Source organism: Odocoileus virginianus, chromosome 23 (assembly GCF_023699985.2).
Source record: "Odocoileus virginianus isolate 20LAN1187 ecotype Illinois chromosome 23, Ovbor_1.2, whole genome shotgun sequence".
Lineage (NCBI taxonomy): Eukaryota > Metazoa > Chordata > Mammalia > Artiodactyla > Cervidae > Odocoileus > Odocoileus virginianus.
The window spans coordinates 47628171-47645366 of NC_069696.1; the positions used below are offsets into that span (position 1 = coordinate 47628171).

Genomic DNA, 17196 nt, shown 5'->3' on the forward strand with positions numbered 1-17196 from the left:
ATGTATTTAATCGCATTCTCTAAGAAGTATTTGAAACTGGTCCAACCACTTGAGAGTAAAAGAAGGCTCACCTTAGAGACTGAATTGAATGACCACCTCTGAAGCTGGAATGAACATAGCAAATGATTAAAAACTTATTTACTGGAGTTAACTTCTAGTTTGGGCCTATTTAGGAAAAGATAAATTTGAAACAGATAAAAGGCTGGACTTTAGGGTAATCTGAAATAAGGTGTTAGTATTTTGAAGAATTTTTTAGTAATTTGAAAGAATATATTTAACAAAATTTTGGTGAGTAGAGATTCTGAGAATCAAGATTTAATTTTAAAAAATGTAGCCAGGACCCACAATTCACTTTTCCATAGGAAAAGAGTTTATTCCCAGGTTTAAAATGCCCTCTATGCTTTTGTTTTAATAAATATTTCCTTAGGAAACCCTTTGTTCACAGGTAGCCCAAAATTAAACTTGCGTTCTTTCTTATACAAATGGTTATAAATTTTTAATGAAGAGAATTTCTATGCATTACAAAATTACCATGTAGCCATTTCAGCATATAAGAATATAATGTCTGCAAAATAAATAATTACTGTGACTGGTTCCAAATAGTTCAAGAGTATTACTCTGTAAAACAAAAGTGCAGATTTTCAATAAAAATTACATTTTTCCTAAGGAAAGAAGTAATGGCTGAAAAAGAAAACAGAAAGATGAGTTGTAACAACTACAAAAATTTAAATGTTACTGTCTATGAATGCTAAACTTGGATAATTTATTCATTAACTTTGTTAGCTGAAGAGAAAGTAATTTTGAGTAGTTACTGTAAAAGGTCAGATGGAAAACAAATTTCCTCTGTGTCAATAGGTTAACAAAATGTTATGCTTGCTGACTCTGTATAAAAAGGGCAACTCAGAGAACACTTGACCTGATTAGCTCATCAGCAGCCCATTAGGAGGTTTTTCTTGGAAAAGAAATGGGGAACCCATTTGCACCATTTTTATTACCTTCTAGATTTTTATATACTATTGTGTAGCAGATGTGTAGCTACTAGTAGGTACTTGATGTGAAATTATTGGAATATCTGAGTTCTGGTCGAAAATTTCAGGAATCCCGGTGGTTTCTAGATTCTACCAGAAACTAACAAAGCAAAATATTTCACACAAATGTCATCTTTGTGACTAGCTTCCTTGTGTAGATACAGATGATTAATTTTCTTCTGTATATCCCAAGATATAAAATATATACAGATAAAAGGAATAAGTATTTATTAATGATTGTGTTATTAGCCCCCAGTGAGAGTCTGAGCTTCTCAAGAATAAAATCTTGTACCCCAAGTTCTAACACAGTGTCTACCACATTGTAAGTTCAATAAATGTTTTCTGAATGTATTCTTTTATGGACTGGATATTCACAAGTACTTTCAAAAGGAATTTATTCTTCTTAAAGTGGTATCAACAGGTACACCCACTTGTTTTCTCTATCTTGCTTTAATATTGCTCACTTATCCCCATTTCTCCACTTCTTTTAATGAATAAGAATTAATTAGACAAGGAGAAAGCATCTAAACATCCACATTCCTAAGACTTGCCATAGGAATTTTCACTTCTGACTTCTTTTTTGATCCAAATAACTTCTCACATTTATATATACTGTTGAAAATGTTGTACACAAGTAAAAAGTTAAGGCTTAAGTACCTTCTTCCTGATGTTTAGGTTAAAAACATTTGCATGTTTGACTGCTTCATTTCAACTACTTTACCTTTTATTGTATAGCTGATGTGTACATTTCATTTCCTTAGCTAGTTCTTTTCAGTGGAATTCACCACGTAAATGTTTATTGTTATCTTGGTTTTTTAAACGACTGTAAAATTTTGGAAAATAAATAAAATCACAATGGACCAATACAAAGATTCTGAAAACAACAACAAAAAAATATAGGAGTATAGTGATTAAAAATAGAGATGAAATCATTTTCATAAAGGATTTATACCAGGAAGTAATATCCAAAAAAATCACAAAAATCATAAGATTCTATAAGTACATAAAGAAACATTACTTGAAAACAACTAACTAGTGAGACAAAAGAGAAGTGGAAAAATAAAGAAAAGCTATAATGCAGCAAATAATGTAATATAAATATCTTTACACTCCTAGAAGTAGCAATTAAAATAACAACTACAGGGGGAAAAAATCACTTATGAGATAGATAAGCCTTAGAACCCTCCTGAAATATAAAATACAAGAATCCAAAAGAAGAAAATGATAAATATAAAGAACTCAGTTTCTGAAGAAGTGATTGGAAGAAAGGAAACAGAAATGAAAGATAAATAAATAATAGAATGAAAATTTTATTGAGCATGGAAAAAAATGTATTAAGCTGGGGGGAAAAAAAATCCTGAAATCAACAGATTAAAAATACTTGCTGTGTACCAGAAATTTTTATTTTAAAAATTTATCACCTCAAAATGTCTTGGTGATATTTTTATATTTCAAGGAAAAGAAAGACTAAGATAAGTTTTAAAAGATTTTCTAAAACTTCCAATTCTAGAAATAACAGGCTAGGTATTTCATACCAACTCTGATTGTTAAAATAATTTTCTTAAGAGTATCAAAGAACTCAAAAGATAATAAGGATGAGACACCAAGAAAAACTAGAAAGTAAGCATTAATCAAAATAAACAGCCACTAAGTTCCTTTTTTACTGAGGACATCTGCTAATCTAGGTAAGATGGAGCTGCAATTTAGATGACATTAAAGGGCATGGAGTATATAAGTCAAAGTCCAGACTCCACCTGACCTGAGAAACCAAAGGGAAAATAAGTACATCAAACTGAAACTCTGCAGTAAATGCACCTTCCTAACCATAACCCACCGGCAGGGAACCTGAGGAGGGTGGGGTTTCACACTGAGCAAAGTAGAGAGGGAAAACCAGAGTAAGAAAAACCTATTTTTTAAAAATGGTAACCACAAATGAGCTCTTGCACGCATTTTTAGCCTTAACTCCTATCAAAAGGTACTCCAGAAAACCTCAAGCTAGTTTAGTGTAAAGTGGTTCTGGACTGTTTATGCCTCTGGAGAGCTGACAGAAATAAATGCAAATCCTGATAGAGGAGACAACTTTACCCTAGCTCTAGGGAAGAAGCCAAAGATGGAGAAGCTCTATACAGTCTACAAAACAAGACCTGGAGCTGACTGTGGCTCAGATCATCAGCTCCTTATTGCAAAATCCACGCCTAAATTAAAGGGAGTAGGGAAGACCACTAGGCCATTCAGGTATGACCCGAATCAAAGCCCTTATGATTATACAGTGGAGGCAATAAATAGATTCAAGAAATCAGATCTGATAGACAGAATGCCTGAAGAGCTATGGACAGAGGTCTGTAACTTTATACAGGAGGCGGTGACCAAAACCATCCCAAAGGAAAAGAAATGCAAGAAGGCAAAGTGGTTGTCTGAAGAGGCCTTACAAATAGCTGAGAAGTGAAGAGAAGCAAAAGGCAAAGGAGAAAAGGAGAGACATACCCATCTGAATGCAGAGTTAAAGAGAATATCAAGGAGAGACAAGAAAGCTTTCTTAAGTGAACAATGCAAAGAAACAGAGGAAAACAAAAGAATGGGAAAGACTAGAGATCTCTTCTAGAAAATTGGAGATACCAAGGGAACATTTCATGCAAAGATGGGCTCAAAAAAGGACAGAAACAGCAAGGATCTAACAGAAGCAGAATAGATTAAGAAGAGGTGGTAAGAATACACAGAAGAACTATACAAAAAAGATCTTAATGACTCAGGTAACCATGAGGGTGTGATCACTCACCTAGAGCCGGACATCCTGGAATGTGAAGTCAAGTGGGCCTTAGGAAGCACTACTACCAGTAAAGCTAGTGGAGGTGATGGAATTCCAGCTGAGCTATTTCAAACCCTAAAAGATGATGCTGTTAAAGTGCTGCACTCAAAATGTCAACAAATTTGGAAAACTCAGCAGTGGCAACAGAACTGGAAAAGGTCAATTTTCATTCCAATCCCAAAGAAGGGCAATGCCAAAGAATGTTCAAACTACCATGTAACTACACTCATTGTTCACATGCTAGCAGGATAATGTTCAAAATCCTTCAATCTAAGCTTCAGCAGTACGTGAACTGAGAACTCTCATATGTATAAGCTGGATTTAGAAAAGGTGTCTGTCTTTTCTGTCTTCAAAGTGCAACACTCTGTGGCTCCTCTGAATCAGAAATCAAATTGCCAATATCCATCCACTGGATCATAGAGAAAGCAAGAGAATTCCAGAAAAACATCTACTTCTGCTTCATTGACTACATTAAGGTCTTTGACCATGTGAATCACTACAAACTGTGGGAAATTATTAAAGATATAGAAATACCAGAGCACCTTACCTGTGGTGGCTGAGTGAAGAAGTAAACAAGTTTCTAGAAGTATAATCCCCAAACTCATGATAGTGCGAGGTTGGGGTTTTGAGGAGAGGAAAACAGATGAATAGACAGAGAGCCCGATGAACTATGGATGGAGGTTTGTGACATTGTACAGGAGACAGGGAGCAAGACCATCCCCATGGAAAAGAAATGCATAAAAGCAAAAATGGCTGTCTGGGGAGCCTTACAAATAGCTGTGAAAAGAAGAGAAGCAAAAAGAAAAGGAGAAAAGGAAAGATACTCCCATTTGAATGCAGAGTTCCAAAGAATAGCCAGGATAGATAAAAAAGCCTTCCTTTGTGATCAGTGCAAAGAAATAGAGGAAAACAATAGAATGGGAAAAACTAGAGATCTCTTCAAGAAAATTAGAGATACCAAGGGAACATTTCATGCAAAGATGGACTCAATAAAGGACAGAAATGGCATGGACCTAAAAGAAGCAGAAGATATTAAGAAGAGGTGGCAAGAATACACAGAAGAACTATACAAAAAAGATCTTCACAATGCAGATAATCACAATGGTGTGATCACTGACCTAGAGCCAGACATCCTGGAATGTGAAGTCAAGTGGGCTTCAGGAAGTATCACTATAACAGCTAGTGGAGGTGATGGAATTCCAAATGAGCTATTTCAAATCCTGAAAGATGATGCTATGAAAGTGCTGCACTCAATATGTCAGCAAATTTGGAAAACTCAGCAGTGGCCACAGACTGGAAAAGGTCAGTTTTCATTCCAATCCCAAAGAAAGGCAATGCCGAAGAATGCTCAAACTACCACACAATTGTACTCATCTCACATGCTAGTAAAGTAATGCTCAAAATTCTCCCAGACAGGCTTCAGCAATATGTGAACTGCGAACTTCCAGATGTTCAAGCTGGTTTTAGACAAGGCTGAGGAACCAGAGATCAAATTGCCAACATTCTCTGAATCATCAAAAAATTAAGAGAGTACCAGAAAAACATCTATTTCTGCTTTATTGACAATGCCAAAGCCTTTGACTGTGTGGATCACAATAAATTGTGGAAAATTCTGAAAGAGATGGGAATACCAGACCACCTGACCTCCCTCTTGAGAAACCTGTATGCAGGTCAGGAAGCAACAGTTAGAACTGGACATGGAACAAAAGAGACTGGTTCCAAATAGGAAAAGGAGTACATCAAGGCTGTATATTGTCACCCTGCTTATTTAACTTATATGCAGAGAGCATCATGAGAAATGCTGGGTTGGATGAAGCACAAGCTGGAATCAAGATTGCCGGGAGAAATATCAATAACCTCATATATGCAGATGACACCACCCTTATGGCAGAAAGTGAAGAAGAACTAAAGAGCCTCTTGATGAAAGTGAAAGAGGAGAGTGAAAAAGTTGGCTTGAGGCTCAACATTCAGAAAACTAAGATCATGGCATCTGGTCCCATCACTTTCATGGCAAATAGATGGGGACACAGTGGAAACAGTGTCAGACTTTATTTTTTTTGTTTCCAGAATCACTGCAGATGGTGATTGCAGTCATGAAATTAAAAGATGCTTACCCCTTGGAAGGAAAGTTATGACCAACCTAAACAACATATTTAAAAGCAGAGACATTACTTTGTTAACAAAGGTCCATCTAGTTAAGGCTATGGTTTTTCCAGTAGTCATGTATGGATGTTAGAGTTGGACTATAAAGGAAGCTGAGTGCTGAAGACTTGATGCTTTTGAACTGTGGTGTTGGAGAAGACTCTTGAGAGTCCCTTGGACTTCAAGGAGATCCAACCAGTCCATCCTAAAGGAAATCAGTCCTGGCTGTTCATTGGGAGGACTGATGTTGAAGCTGAAATCCAATATTTTGGCCACCCGATTCAAAGAGCTGACTCATTTGAAAGAACCCTGATGTTGGGAAAGATTGAAGGCAGGAGGTGAAGGGGACAACAGAGGATGAGATGGTTAGATGGCATCACCAACTCAATGGACATGAGTTTGGGCAAACTCTGGGAGTTTGTGATGGACAGGGAGGTCTTGCATGCTGCAGTTCATGGGGTCACAAAGAGTTGGACATGACTGAGCAACTGAACTGACTGACTGAAATAGATGAAGGAGTAAAGAGATTTTAATTTTGCCTTTTGCATTTACTATTCCCAAAAGCAAATATATTCATATTTTGTTATATAATTAAAAGTTAAATTTTTTAAAAGTTTAAGGATGATTAAAACTTAGTAAGCATCACAACAGGAAGAATTCTTGCAAGAGTTTTCATCAATGTTAAATTTAAATTCAAAGTGCCATCTTTTGCAATGCCATATTGCATTTTATTATCAGTTAAAGTACATTATTTTATGTCCAAGTTCTTTGATTCAGCCTTGATTACAATAATAGTTGTATGAGAGCAATGCATTTCAATGTTATTTAATGAGAAACTTTGAGCTGTTAGCACAAGTGCTTTTAAAAATGCAAAGCATTGAGCTAGTCGTTACCATTTGTTTTAGCTAGGTAATGAAGGAGTTTAGAGAATATTTATATACCGTTACCATAAAATTTAAATTAAAGCTATACTTATTCTGTATCATGTTATCTTAAAGTGGAATTTCTGCTTAAGTTTATATAAGACAGTTTAAATAAGACAGTTTTCCTATAATATTCAAAGGTTTGTTTTTAATAATTTCAAGGATTGTTGATTTGTAAAATGTTGAGAATATAAATTCTTGTTATAGGAAACTACATTTTTTACAATGTTGGCCCCAGAGAATTGTCTTTGTTCACATAAAACTGTAAACCACGTTTGTCATAGTTTGCATTTGCTCACTAAGTTTACAATAGTCAAACACCCTCTGACCTCTCCCAGCTCCAGTCTTGTTACAGTTACCTCAACCAGACTGGTTGACTTCTTTTGAAGAATGAAAAAATATATTTAAGACTTTCCTTCTTGGAGAATTTATTTTTGCAATTAAACAACTGATTCAAACATCATTTTGAAGGTACAAAGCCAAATCTTATTCCATTGCACATGAGTCATCAGGAACCTAATTTAATGCAAAAGTTATAAATGGAATATCACACGATGGCAATTAACAGCTTGCTTTCCCCTTTACAACAATAAGATTTAAACATAAAAATGAAAATAAAACAAAAAGAAATACTAAGGAAAGCATGAGGTTTAAAAAGAAAATCTTTTGAGTAGGAAAGGTCTGACTAAAACTATAAAAGAAAAGATTGGTGAATTCAACTATATATGAATGAAAACTCTAAATTGTCTAAAGAAATAATCAACACAAAGTACAAATGATAATCTATGAAACATATACAATACAAATTACAAAGGGTTAATTTCATAAAACATATAAAGAGTACAAAAAAGTCAGTAAGAAGAGTGAGCAAAGGTTATAAACACATAACAGAAGGAGTACAAACAAAAATACAAATTAATTTTTAATAGAAAGAAAAACTATAATGAGATACTAATTTTTATTTATCAGATGAGAAGAAAATTTTATGTTTGATAATAAGAGGAATCAGGCACTCATACATTGAGTTGGGAATTTCACTTGGTATAATCCATATGAAAGCCACTGAGGAATGTCAAAATTTTAAATACACATAATTGTCATTCCTATATTTTCTTCTAGAATCAGTACTTGATATATTCAAATAATATACAAAGAAGTGTATGTAAACAATTCATTATAGCACTACCTGTAATAACACAAATCTGGAAACAACCTAAATTCCCACCAGTAGAGATTGCTTAAACAAATCACAGAGTATTTCCAGAATGGAATGTCAAACACAACTCTGAAATAATATCCAAGACATCTTGTTATATGGATAAGGCAAGGTATAAAACTACGTGTGAAATATTATTATGGATCTGTTTTTAGATTATATACACAGATGAGAATATGCACACATGCTCTCATAGGAAACAAAAAACTGATAACAGTGATAGGGCTGAGAGGAGGGAGACCTACGACTTTTGAATTTTGTACCAAGTGCACATATTGTTGTTGTTTAGTTGCTAAGTCACATCGCTGACTTCGCTGACTTTTGAAATCCCATGGGCTACAGCCCACCAGGCTCCTCTGTCCGTGGGATTGCCCAGGCAAGAATACTTGAGTGGGTTGCCATTCCCTTCTCCAGGGGATCTTCCCAATCCAGGAGACCCAAACCCGGAGACGGATTCTTTCCCACGTGCGCCATCAGGGAAGCTGATGCGCTGTGCTATGCTGTGTTTAGTCGCTCAGTCTTTTTTTTTTTTTTTTTTTTTTTTTTTGTTGGAGGCTAATTACTTTACAACATTGCAGTGGTTTTTGTCATACATTAAAATGAATTAGCCATGGATTTACATGTACGACCCTTTGCAACCCCATGGATGGCAGCCTGTCAGGCTCCTCTGTCCATGGGGATTCTCCAGGCAAGAATACTGGAGTGGGTTGCCATCCCTCCACCAACGGATCTTCCAAGCTCAGGGATTGAACCCAGGTCTCCCACGTTGCAGGCAAATTCTTTACTTACTGAGCCCCCTGGGAAGTCCAAGAATACTGGAGTGAGTAGCCTGTCCCTTCTGCAGAGATCTTCCCAACCCAGGAATTGCACCAGGGTCTCCTGCATTGCAGATGGATTCTTTACCAGCTGAGCTACCAGAGAAGACCAGGGAAGCTGATCTCTACATTCAAATTCTGATCTTCTGAGTTTTGCCTATGTGAAAGTTAGCCATGGGCAAGTTACTTAACCTTTCCATGTATCAGCTTCCTCATTAGGAAAATGGAAATAGTACCAGTACATACCTCATAGGATTGTTGCAAGAATCTGACAGGTTCTCCAGTGAGTGCCTGTTATACACTATGGGCTCAATAAATGTTAGCCACTCTCGCTATTGCTAGCAACAGCAGTGTGTTTTATATAAACATTATTATTACAGTTTACACAAAACTACTCAGAAAATACCACCGGTTGTCCATTGCACATACTATAGTATATTATAGCAAATTTTCATCTCCAGATCAATTTAGAAGTACATTGATGGATAACAGGGGTACTAAGGAGTTGGAAATAAAGGCTGATGTCCTGGATGGTTTTAAAAAACAGATACAGAAGACAGAATGTAAAAGATGCTCTCCTACTTACTTTTGGCTTCCTTCGTAGCTCAGATGGTAAAGAATATGCCTGCAATGAGGGAGACCCAGGTTCAATCCCTGAGCTTGGAAGATCTTTTTCACTTAAACTTAAACAGAGCAGCCTGGATGGCTCCTGTTCAAAGGGTCGTAAAGAGTTGAACAGGACTGAGTGACTAGCACAGATATAGAAGACAGTGTAAAAGACACTCTCCTACTTACTTTAACCCCATGGTCAGTGAAATTTCCTCTCTCCAAGGTAGATGACACAGTGGGAACGGGTAGAAATATGCAACCATTGACCAGCTCAATCCCACATCCTTCCTCAGGCCTCTTTTCACAATCTGATTACTGGAAATTCTTCTCAGTATAGGCTAGATCTTTGGCCATTATGTTTGGGGTTTAGTGCCACTATAACTTCGTATTTCCTCTACTATCTTTATTAATATTTTACAGGGGAGTTTGGGGACTGTTTCTCCCTGCCTCCTTGTTAAGAGGATATATAGGGGAACAACAGTTATAACCTGATGTTTTCCACTAACAAACTAGTGAAAGTGTTAGTTGCTCAGTTGTGTCCAACTCTTTGCGACCCATGGACTGTAGCTCGCCAAGCTCCTCTGTCCATGGGATTTTCCAGGCAAGAATACTGGAGTGGGTTGCCATTTCCTTCTCCAGGGGATCTTCCTGACCCAGGGATCAAACCTGGGTCTCCCAAATTGCAGGCAGATTCTTTACCATCTGAGCCACCAGGGAAGCCTCCGTTAAACTAGCCTCCTATGAAATAAATCACTACCCAACATTTCCTCCCACATGCTATGCTGACATCTGCCAACACAGAGGTTCGGTGTTCTCAACATTTGACAACATGGAGCAAACAGATTGAAACAGAAAATTAAGGTCTTGCAAAGTGAAAAAAGGAAAGAAAGTCACCTCAAAGAGAATATAAAATATGAAACAAGCCTGTTGGGGAAAGTGCTAAAGCCCTTGAAAATGTTTGCCCAAGAAAAGGACTCTGTATGATTGTATTAAGAAAAAAAAATTAAAAACATGAAGACAAATAAGTCATTTCCTACCAACATATCATTTATCAGAGAATGTATGCCAAAATACCAATACATGATCTATTCCTTGTTTTAAATCAATGCATAGTTATGAGCTAAATTTTGTAATGTGAAATAAGTTTTAATGATTTTATTTCTTTTTCAAGCTTACACCCTAATTAAATCTTTTTTCATTATTTATCTTAAAATTTTTATCACTATTTAAAATGGACTCCTCTTAGAAGTATTCTTTTTCTAGGACCCATTTTGTACTGATTGTGGTGATATAAGAGCATAACAAAAGTGGAGTCTAAGGACTTTTAAACTTAAACTGTTAAGTCCCTTTTCCTTGTTCTCATTTGAGAATCTCACACGAAATGAAAGTCTTGCCTATTTTTCCAAACCTCAAAAAAACATTGCACTTAGAAAATTAGGTACAATGTGTTCAACTTTTGAACAATGTGTTCACTTTTAAATTATAAGGATGGCCTCAAAGCCATAATATTTGGAAGAAACACTAGACCAAACGTTGTAAAGCTACTTTCCACTCAAGTGATTGTTACTATATATAGCTCAATTATACATATCTGAAATGTATATGTTTAGAAAACTCAACATAGATTACAGGATTAGGGTTCACTAGAGCTTTCTGACTGGATCTAAGCCTATAGCAGAAATAAAGTTTCTTTTTTCCCTACACACTATCTCCATTAACCCAAAAAAAGAAACTAAACAAATCCAGACTAGTTGCTTTGATTAAAACCATAAATTCAGAGTATGCTTTGCAGACTAGCTCTGTTAGGCTAACTATACTTCTGGGGGCCAGATATCACACCACCCGTCTCTGATTCAGGTCTTTCCTTGTGGTTGACAAAGAAAAAGGTTCAACATGGAAACAAAAATGGGCTCAACCTTTAAGTCCTGAAGAAAAGCAGGGCAAGTTTGTTCTTAAGAGCAAGTCACTTTTTAGATCTGAAAACAACCAGACTCCACCGTTTCTGGCCTAGTTCACTCTTCTCAGATTTCACCGACTAGAATCAAATGTCTTTGCCAAAAACACCTTCTTCAAGATTTAATACCAATTAAACTAAAGCAGCATAGCAGAGAAGGATCTGAGATCAGTTCCAATGTTATTGTCTAAAAACTCTTGATTAATATGGTAGAGGGTCATGAGTGAGACTAGAATGAAGAATCTAAGACAAACATGCTCGACCAGGAGTCAAGGGGTACAATTGGAGGGGTTTGTGATCATGCGTGGAAGACAAAAATTACATCTTTTCTTTTTCACTAGACTCTAACTTGACATTTCCCTCAAGTGCAAATACAGGCAACACATCACAGTAATATTAGCTGCATCTGTAACTGTGTTACCAATAGAAATCACAAATATTTTTATATCACATTATAGTTACTACAGAGATCTAAAAATATCACTTATACTGTTTCACTACTTCAAAACTATGCTAGTAGCCAACTTGTGGCTAGAATTGCATGTGATTACTATCTTCCTGCTCACAGATGCTCAGCATGAAACACGGACAACCACTCACCAACTCTGCAGTTCCTAGTCATCCGGCCTCCATATTTTCCAAATGTTTTCCCACGAAAGCCACATGGCCTCACACAGACCCGGATCCATGCTGCTTTTCAGCGTTTCCTATCTATAATGAGTGGCCAGTCATTGAAAGAGATGAATCAGATACTACACCAGAGTTTAATGTTCTCATTCAAGCTAAGCAACAAAAGTTTCTATACTTTAGTAATACTGTCTTTAATAAATAAAATTAGCTTTAACTTAGCTTTTTAAATGCAGTGTCTTGCAATTTCATGTGTTAATAAAATACACATATCATATATGTCTATGCCATGAATTTAATACTTTGATAGCCATATGTAAAATATAACATTCTCTTTGTAATTCAGTGTATTTCATTTTATTCATTTAAGTTCTACCAGATGGCCAAGGAGCCCACTGGCTCCAAAAAGGTCAAGAGATGATGATTAACAGATAAGGCCAAATCAGCTTTCTCAAGGAAATTTGGTTCAACCAATATAGCCAACTCATATCATATATCCCCAAAATGCTATTTTTTCATTGAAATTTTATATAATCATCCTCTCCTATACCTCAAGTACCAGCACTAAACTTTTAAATCTGGTAGGTAATTGCTAATAAGTTCTCTCTTAGCTATCACTGCAAGCACTATGGACTAGGATTCTCTTAGAATCCTAGAGAGTATTTCATTTAAATACCCTTCTCCCAGGTGATGCTAGTGGTAAAGAAGTCACCTGCCGATTCAGGAGATGCAGGAGACATGGGTCTGATCCTGGTGTTGGAAAGATCCCTTGGAAGAGGAAATGTCAAATCACACCAGTATTCTCACCTGGAAAATCCCATGGACAGGGGAACGTGGATGGCTACAGTCCATGACGTCACAAAGAGTCAGACACGACTAAGCATACACACACACACTCTAACCACTACCCAATATATTATACAGAAGTGCAGACACCAAATTATTCTATCAATAAAGAAAACCATGAAACCCTTACTCATCCATCCTTAGTCATGCTCAATACCAGACAGCTTCATTCAATGCAGCCCAAACTATTAGGTCTCATGTTAAATCATAGTTCCTAAAAGAGAGGACTCTTGCCTGGAAAATCCCATGGACGGAGGGGCCTGGTGGGCTACACTCATGGGGCCGCAGAGTCGGACACGACTGAGCGACTTCATTTTCACTTTCACTTTCAAAAGAGATAATAAACAGCAGGAGAAATTTTGAGGCTCAATTTAGAATGGAATGATCCAAAGAAGAATTTATTGGCATTCTGTTTACAGGACTGTTTTTCTATGTAATGTCATTTACTGACTTTTCCCCACAATGCAATGCACACATTTGTTTTACTCAGTAAAAGCTTTTCGCTTGTTGGCCAATGACAAATGCTCCTGAACTCTTGTCATGCCTCTTCCTGCCCCACCTGTCAATAACCCTAACCCTAACCCTATCCCTAACTGTCTTAGAAAGTCTTCAATTTCCTGTGATACATTCACAATTTTTTTCTTCACTTCTTTTTTGTGACTCTTCATCTAATCAGTAACCTCTTTAAATCATACTGTATAAGCTATTTACTCTACTACCTATGTTAGCTGCATAAAATGTGCCTCAGAGGATATGCAGCCAGGGGAAAAAACACAAAACAAAACTTCTTTTGCAAAACGCTGTTAGGAGTGCTATGCAGCTGCTGCTGTTTATTTGCTAAGTCCTGTCTGACTCTTTGCAACCCCATGGACTATCGCCTGCCAGGCTCCTCTGTCCATGGGATCTCCAAGGCAAGAATGCCAGAGTAGGCTGCCATTCCCTTATCCACGGGATTTTCCTGACCCAGGGACCAAACCAGGTCTCCCGTGTCTCCTGCCCTGCAAGCAGATTCTTCACCACTGCCCCACCTGGGATGCCTGATGAGTGCTATAATGCAGGATTAGTTAAAGTCCTCTGGAAATACAGAGAATGTAGAGATTGGCTCTGTTTGTGTAGGTCAGATTTGGTTCACAGGGACGGCAGTCTCAGAAAATGGCTCTAAAAAACAGAACACACACTATAATCAGTGATATAATAGGATAAACATTTTCTGTGCTAAAAAGACACATCTAAGGTTGAAAGGTCTCTGAAATCAGAAAGAGAGAGAAAGGTAGTTCTACATAAAAATAAAACTCAAGCTAGACAAATTACAGTTGAACCAAGAAGACAAAATTTAATGTTAATTTTGACTCACTCCTGAAACCTCACTAAAATGGGCTTAAAGGAGATTAAGATTAACAACTCACAGGTATAGAGACTAGCAGAGAACATGAAAGCAACACAGGTTTGGAAACATGAAAGCTGACGGACAAGTGGAACTGACAAGCAGACCAGAGAAAGCTGAATCCAAACTGAAGCCCAGAACTGAAGCTGATTTGTGCTGCAGAATCCAAGAGAGTCTCAGAAATTGGACTCCTCAAGTATCCCAGAAACTGAATGGGGGAGCTAAATAGGGGGGAACTCATTGAAAAATCTGAACAAGACGCAGTAGGATTCCTGGGCCACCAATTCACTCTACAAGTTGAATGTCTCTTCTTCTACAGCCTTGGCGGAAGTTTGAAGGCTCTCTTCTATTACACACTTAAATGGACCCTGGACTTGGGAACACCAGGCTCATTGAGAACTGAGGCAAGGTGTGCTATTAAAAGAAGAAAATGAGAAAATATTGGAAAGAACATACCAAATGGTGATATGTGGGAGACTCCATTCTTAACTTCATTCCCAGAATACTAATAGCCACAATTTTACAACATTCAGGCAGTGAGTTAAAGAAATTTGCTCTGGAGAAATTGATCCACTGGGGAAAAAATCATATATATATATATATATATATATATATGTGTGTGTGTGTGTGTGTGTATGAATGTATATATCATAATTATGATATATATATACAGGTTTCCCAAAGAAATAGCCCTTTCCTATTACCCAAATATGAAGCATATCATTCAAAACCTACACACACACACACACACACACAGATACAGAACCTCTTAGCTCTTGAATATGATGGGACTACCAAATTCAATAAACATCTGAGGAAAGACTATAACACTTAAGGGAAAAACAAAAGCAAACAAAAAGGCCAATAGAGAAACTTGGAGGAAAAGGTTCATTACTGGAAACAGAATAAAACTTCAAAAATAGATTAATATCTTTCATAAGGTAAGATGTAGGTCTTACCTAAAGGAGCTAGGTCTCCGTACTTTCTATCTTTGATCCCCTCCCTGCTCATTCTGATCTGAATTCACTCCAGTTAGCTTTTCATCCCCAACACTCCATTGGAACTGCTGGTGTCAAGGTCATTATGACACCAGTGTTTGACAAATCCAATGGTCAATTCACATTCTCATCTTACTTTAATCAGCAAAAGTTGACGCAGTCAAACATTTCCTCTTCTTTCAAACATAGTCTTCACTTGGCTTCTAGGTCATCACATGCTACTAGTTTTGCTCTTACCCACTTGATGTTTCTAAATGTGTTGATTCTTCCTCATCTCCCTGATACTTCAAAGTTGCCCAAAGACTCAGTATTTATATTTCCTCTCAATCTATACCAGGTTTTTAGAAGATCCCACCCACTTCAAAGCTTTTTATATATTATTTATGTTAATGAATACCAAATTTATGTCTACAGCATGGACCTCATCCTTGAACTCCAATTTCATGTATTCAACAGTCAACCACACTTTGCTATCTGGTTACTGAATAGACATCTCAAATTTGACATGTTTAGACATATAGTTCTTACTATGACGAAGAAATTCGTATCACATTTATCTTCCCACAATAAACCATTGAAAATTTAACAAAAATAATTTTGTAACATATAAAAATATTAAATCATTATGTTGTACACCCAAAATTAATATGTCAATTATACTTTCATAAAAATTGAACAACAATAAATGAAGAAACTACTTTAGGCTTTAGACAAAACAATACAAGTATTATTCTTGAGAGAAGAAAAATGCATGAGGTGATCTTCATATGTCTCTTACTTTCTACATTTTACAAATAGAAGCACAAAGAATGGATCACAAATAGAAAGGAGAAATGTTAACAAGCAGAAACAGCAAAGTGAAATTTGTGAGCAAAGGTACCAAAGAGAGAGCTATATGGAATAGCCCCACATATCTGCACAGAGATCCCCTTTAGTCTCTGGATGAATACTAAGTTATGCATGGACAGAACAAGACTCCAAGAGGTCTTATAGGGAGCAACTACTTCAGAGCCATGAGATTAATGCGGATCCCAAAGCTCTCACAACACTGAGAGATGTTCATATTTTCACAAGTCAAATGAAGAGATTTGATTGAATACCCACAGGTATCTAGTTGCAACCAGAAAGGACACATGTTAAAGGAAGGCTTGTTCCATCACTAGATTAAGGACTACTCTAGACTCTCCCAAAGAAAGCTTAAAATCAAGTAGGATCAAGCTGACTGAGTAAAGTTCCTGCTAGCTAAAACAAACTTCAACATTGTTTAAAGAAAGACATACTGTTAAACACACTCTCATCAGATTTTCAACAACATTGCATCTTAAATGTCTGGCATACAGTTAAAAATTACTAAACTGATGAAGAAGCAGGAAAAATGTATTAAAATCCAAAACTAGGAAGAAAAAGTCAGTAGAAATTCAGAGACTGCACTAATGTTGGAATTAAATAACAAGGACTTTAAAATAACTTCCCAAGCGGCTCAGACAGTGAAGACTCTTCCTGCAATGCAAGAGACACAGGTTTGATCCCTGGGTTGGGAAGATCCCCTGGAGAAGGAAATGGCAACCCATTCTTGACTGGATAATTCCATGGACAGAGGAGCCTGGCAGGCTACAGTCCATGGGGCCACAAAGGGTCAGACATGACTGAGCAACTAACACTCTTGAAATAACTACAATTTACCTCTGAACAACAGGGATTTGCACTGCATGGGTCAACTTATACACAGGCTTTTTTGATGAATATATAGTCAGCCCTCCACACCAGTATGTTCTGCATCCACAGACTGAACTAACTGTGCATCATGTATACTATGTTTATAATCTGCAATGGTTCAATATGTGTATA

General features: G+C 36.8%; 1 long non-coding RNA gene across 1 annotated transcript in view; it reads right to left on the reverse strand.

Moving 5' to 3' along the window:
• LOC110129493 (uncharacterized) overlaps window positions 1–15400 on the reverse strand; it is a 34003-nt gene extending 18603 nt beyond the window's left edge. Inside the window, exons 1-2 of the long non-coding RNA XR_011483050.1 lie at window positions 15310–15400; window positions 12094–12204 (exon numbers count right to left, since the gene is read on the reverse strand). This is a non-coding gene — a long non-coding RNA (uncharacterized lncRNA). The remainder of the gene's footprint in view (window positions 1–12093; window positions 12205–15309) is intronic.
• Window positions 15401–17196: the final 1796 nt, after the last annotated feature.